The sequence below is a fragment of the Diadema antillarum genome, unplaced genomic scaffold (genome assembly GCF_040938485.1).
Source record: "Diadema antillarum isolate AM-2024a unplaced genomic scaffold, OU_Dant_1.0 scf00000103, whole genome shotgun sequence".
Lineage (NCBI taxonomy): Eukaryota > Metazoa > Echinodermata > Echinoidea > Diadematoida > Diadematidae > Diadema > Diadema antillarum.
In genome coordinates, this window is record NW_027270992.1 from 5,909,619 (window position 1) to 5,915,618 (window position 6,000).

The 6,000-nt window shown below is 39.3% G+C and overlaps 1 protein-coding gene across 1 annotated transcript in view; it reads right to left on the minus strand.

Moving 5' to 3' along the window:
- Nucleotides 1–2,496, minus strand: part of LOC139719071 (dystroglycan 1-like) — a 49,504-nt gene extending 47,008 nt beyond the window's left edge. Inside the window, exon 1 of the mRNA XM_071630512.1 lies at nucleotides 2,363–2,496. The gene's annotated coding sequence lies outside the window, so the exon portion shown is untranslated. The remainder of the gene's footprint in view (nucleotides 1–2,362) is intronic.
- Nucleotides 2,497–6,000: the final 3,504 nt, after the last annotated feature.

The following is a 6,000-nucleotide window of genomic DNA, read 5'->3' on the forward strand; positions in this document are numbered from 1 at the left end:
TGTAAATATCATACGCTCCCTTCAATGTAATCCTCTACTCATAACACTGCGGGTTGATTATGGCATACCCCTGATTGCATGCACCTACTAGGTTAGCACTCTGCCACAAAATGGTGTGGGTTCAATAACCTCCTGATAATGAAGACTTCACTGCTTTGCATATGTAAGAGTATTACATAATCATAGATGCACCCTGACACATCGATCTGATATCATATCCCTCTGCCCCTAATTGCCGTCGACCTCTTAATAAAGAATCTGACCCAAAAAAAAAAAGAAAAAAAAAAAGAAAAGCTGAGACAAAGAAGAGAGTTAAGGTGCTAAAATTACTCTCCCCAAACCCCTTTGTGCGGTCTCAACATGTCATTATCTTCACTGCTTGGTTTTTAATTGCTCCAGAAATCCCACCAGATGGTGTGAATCTGAAACAAAACACCCACCAGTGTAAAGAGGAGACAGAAATCTTGAGTCAGATTGCTGATACTGCATACTGGAGTAGTGGTATGCTGAAAGATGATAAAAACCATTTTGAGCAGTGAGTGAGACAATGGACTAATAGTTTGCTTATATCTGATGATGATAATGATGATGATGATGATGATGATGATGATGATGATGGTGACAATGATGGTAATTGTGACACTTGTAGTCAGATCTGGGATTTTCTGTTTGTTTGGGGCGGGGGTTGGGGGGTGGGGTGGGTTGAAAATGTAAAATGTAAAATGTCAATCTGCAAAGTTCAAAGTACAATTGCAGATATCATGCCTCTGTTAACAGAGTTTTTCTTGTTCTATTTGGTTTTGCATGTGATGAAAGTAAGTCATAAATCAGTCATCTTTGTATCTGTATTACTGCAATGGACAGATATAGGCCTATAGTAAAAGACATAAAGTACGGAGGAAATAATGTGAACTTGCTGCCAGGTTATATACATCCAACACAAGAAGGCAGATCATGGCATTTCCACTGAGATACACACAGGAATTGCTACAGCAAACTTGAAAAGAGGGGAAAGGTTCGCATTATGAGGAGAAATAGGGGGAAAAGAATAAAAGGAGAAAGCAAAAAAGAAGTAGATAAGAAAAAGAGAACTAAAAAGAAGGGAGAGAAAAAGATGGCGAAGAAGGAAAAAGAAGATGGGTACCAGGGTGTTATTGGGATCCCACTTACACCAAAACAGAAGGAGGGAAAAGAGGGTTTGTTATGTTCATTTAAAGAAATGACTGCAAGAAATATTCAGTGTGTTTACTTCTCAATTTGATCTAACTTTCACACCAAAACACAGATCATTTATTTAGTCACATCTCTCTTGATGAACAGAAAAAAATCTTTGTACTGATATCATGAAAGAGGTGTCAACAGAGACAGATAGATAGAGAGACAGATAGATGAATGAAGAGATAGATAGATAGATAGATAGATAGATAGATACAGTAGATAGATAGATAGATAGATAGATAGATAGATAGATAGATAAATAGATAGATAGATAGATAGATAGATAGATAGATAGATAGATAGATAGATAGATACAGTAGATAGATAGATAGATAGATAGATAGATAGATAGATAGATTGATTGATTTATAAAAATGGAGAGACTACAATTGTGTATGCCATAATTGCATTTGGAGTAGAAAATGGTCTTAGGTAACCCACTTTAATAGCACCAAAGTCACAGCCATGATCTGCAATGCAGGCCAAGTAGCCCTGCATTATTCAGAACCACTGAGAGGATAAGGATCATTGAGGGCTTAGATAGAAAGGCTTCATATAAGCTAAATATACAATGGGAAGCGGTTCTGCTTGGATTATCATCTAAACAATGGGAATTGAAACCCTTGGCTGCAAAGGGCAATGCCGAAGTCAATGATTTTCCTCCTGATCTAAAGAATTCAGTTCGCTGCATCTCCATTGACGGCAATCGGCTTAAAAGCAATTTGGCTCCCATTTTTGTCTCCGTTCGCAACAAGCACCCCCTATTCATTTCCTTCAGAAAGAGCAGTATACTGATGAATTGAGATATACCCGATATAAAAATCATGTAGACTAACTGTGAATATGTGATGACATGATATGATGAGCTGATACTTTGTGGCAGGTGTTACTGATGTATAGAATTTCAGACAATACTGACCGAGGTTGAAATACTGAATAGCTTTCATATAATCAACATAATACTCCCCACACATACAGTAATAAAATGATAGTCCCACAAAGTGACTTTCGAATGTATGTATTTAAGACAGTGGAGTAAATATAATCCATCTCTATATACTGTGAAATGAACATAGGCTCTGACTTGCTGTTTAAAATAGAGGTTAATGAAATCCCCCAGAAGAAATGACATTCACATACTTACATGCAACACTTATATTGCTTGTGCTGGGAATATATGCACTCTGCTGCTGTGAGTAAAATAATCCGCACGTATAGATTCCGTGGTGTGCTGCTCTGTCTGCTCCCTGAGCTGAATGCCGTTCGATTTGGGCAAAGAGAGGCCGGAGAACACGAGAGTGAGCGTCTCCTCTGCTCTAGCGTAGCAAAACACCCGTGCACCTCATCCAGTGTGTGGAGGTTGAGCAGAACTGTACAGGTTGAGAGGGAGGGAGAGAAAGACACACACTCTGCTGTAAGTTTATCAGCCTCATGAAATAGACATAAATGGGAATGTGTAGTTTCTTAATCCCCGCCCGATCTCGGCAATTAAGCGGCACAAATGGGCTCCGACTCCGGCCAAAGAAGACGGACGGCGAGGGAATGAATGACAAAGATGGTATTAGATGTACAGTCCACCCACCCGTAGATGACGGTAGTGCTTATGCCAGAGACAGATAGAATGAGACTGAGTGGGGGGAGCAAGTGTGCAGCTCAGCGTGCAATGTACACCTCAGCTAGCCAGCCAGCTCTGTGTGCACAGATCTTTCTCCTTGCGCTCTTGTGGTGGTGCTGGTGCATAGCCCCAGCCAGCCGCAAATGAGGCGACGGGAGTACAATGAGACTGTGCAGTGGACCGGGCATGAATGGATGGCTGGCTGGTATGTGACCCTGGGTTGACTCTTCAAAACGCAAGCTTTGTATGGTGTGTGCTAAAAGATTGCTGGTGGGGTGGGGTGGGGTGGGGTGGGGTGGGGTGAGGTCTGGCCTACCTTTACTTGACTGGGGAGGGGTAGCCAATGGATACAATTCAGTCTTCTGTGTTTATAGTCAAGGGAAAATGAGGGAGGGGTACAAGTTACTGAGGAAAAGAACAACCCTTTGACACATAGATCACCTTGTGTAACCAATTCATGATTCTAATGAGTTTCAACCTAAATGGTCCTCACATGTTATAATTAGTACAGTTAAGTGGTAGTGGCTACACTTTCACACTTTCACAACAGCTAGTAAGGCCAGCTAATACAAAGTAAACACACTCTCTCTTCTCTCTTCGTTCATCTTTTAAAGGTACAGTGTACTGTTTACCTTTGGGAGCAGTGAGTTAAAACATGTTTAAGTTATCACATTTGATGCATATGTGTAGCCTATGTCAGCTGTATCACAAAACATCCTGCCATATGAAGATTTTGCAACAAAGCCTAAAGTAAAAGGAGATATCACAATTTTTCTCAATAAGCCGTAACTCTAGATGGTTTATTCTAGGAACAATTTTATTGTAACTAATGTTCACATTTTGTATATTTAACGATACTCAACATTGATTATATTGATTAACATTTTTACATTATTTGTCTCTATCCCTAACTCACATTTTAGAACTATTTTGAAGCACTAAAGCTAGGTTTTCGTTTCACACGCAAATGGTAAATAATGCCTTTAACCCAGAGATCATCATTGTGGCATCTCCAAACTACACACACACGTACGGTTCTTGAGCTATGAAAGGGTTTAAAGGGACTGTACAGTACTGGTTGAGGAAGGGATTCATGTTTTGAACATTCCTAAATGAGATAATGAAAAGCCTCTTATGAAATATGAAAGAGCATGTAATTTTTAAGAAGGATTCAACGTTTATTTGATGAAAATTGGTTTTCAAATGGCTGAGATATCCAAAAAAGTGCTAATAATAAAAGGCGACATGCCCCAACTTTATTAGTATCTCTTTGTTTCACCTTGTTTTTGGATATCTCAGCCATTTCAAAACCGATTTTCATCGAATAAACTTTTGATACCCCTTAGAACTGCATGCTCTTTGACATCTCATAGAGTGGTTTCTGAATATCTCACAAAACGTTAAAAGATAAATCTTCACCTCGACCAGAACTGTAGACACCCTTTAACTCATCTGAGAAACAAGCAGGCCTATTATCTCAGGTTGGGTACTCACTGAAATGATCCTATCTAGTTGGAATGTCTGGTTTTGGTGTGCAAGTCTTATGAACGTACTAAGGGGGGAAATAGGGAAGAAATGAATTATCCAACATACTGCTTAGAATCTTTACTATAATGCAACACTGGTTTTGATGCTCTCTTCACTAGCAGGTACATAACTAGAAGCTGATCTCTTCAACACACTCAAATCTATGATATCAGAGATAACATCACCTAAACTACATCTCTTGCCATTAAACCGAGCTCTTGGCGGGTAAAGATGATGCAGTCCATTCACAATGAACCTCTCCTTTCTGATTACACACAAGGAATGAATGAATGGGATCAGGGCACATAGAGATCCCCCCACCAAACAAAACACAGGAAACGGTTCTTTGTACTTGAGCCCAGAGTGGGGCAAGGGTGGCCTAGGTTCTTAAATAGAAGTGGCCCTGGGTCCTTTAGAAGAGGCGGATTAGGGTTCCCAGACAAACCCATCTTGTAAGCCCATTGGCTGTCTCCAAGTGCATGAAATTCTTTGAACCTGATATGCGGAAGGATTTCTGCTCTAGTCACACATTAGTAAGTCTTTGATAAGAACAAAAACAACAACAACAACAACAACAAGCCTGTCAACCCTTTTTGGCAAATCACACAAGTCAAGGCACCCAGTAAATTAAATGATTGTTCTAACTCCCTTTGGTATACACATCTGTCAGGCTTCATTAGCCATCCATTGCAAAGCAGGAAGCCAGGCAGAAAAAAAAAAACCTGAATACATAAGATTGGAAAATCGCACATTTTGATAAGAAAAGCATTTCCTCTTGCATGATAAATGTAATAGTGATTAAAAACCAAGAGGGATGTTTCAGAAACACAGACACCTCCCTGACTATAGCATCCAGCTCCTGCAAAGATACACTTTAACCCATTGAGGATGAGTATACTCGGGCAGGTGTCTATGGGAAATGCGTGTTGTAGCAAAATCAGTCCATCCTCAATGGGTCAATATCATCAGCAGTTTGTAACATGATTTTTGAATGAGATGCTTTCCTCCAAGTGTATACAATCTTGTGAAAATACAGTTGAGAGATTGTCTAATGATGACGGTCACATGATGATAATAAGACTGCACCAAATTGGAAAAAGTTGTTTCTATTATGTTATCCCACAGAGATCCAAAACAGTAATCAAAGTCATACTTGCGAATTGGCAGAGACTAAAATTTAATATGAAAACACCAAATGCATAGCTAGATCAGGTATTATGGCAGAATCAACTTCCCTTGTATTGGAATATGTCAATCGAGTAATCTTCAATATTATACACAAACACAAAAGCCTTATGTATACCTCTGCAATAAGTGGAAGTTTCACAAACACGCACAAATCAGAAGCATTAAATCCAGCAACCCAGATTGCTATTTTGAAGTTAATGTATACAATCTATGCTGTATGATATTTTAAGGCAATGCCTCACTTGATAAAACTCATTTTATATCCAGATCTTACATGTCTGATATGCAGGAACTATGTTTACTGTAATACACTGTATGTACAGTCAAGGCAAGAATTGTGTTACCATGCCAATGCAAGGTGGAGAATTTATCTCATTCCAGGTTGCTGACAGTGGTGATGCCAGTATATCATTATGCTGAAATGGTCTTGACTCTCTCAATATTTGTGAGAT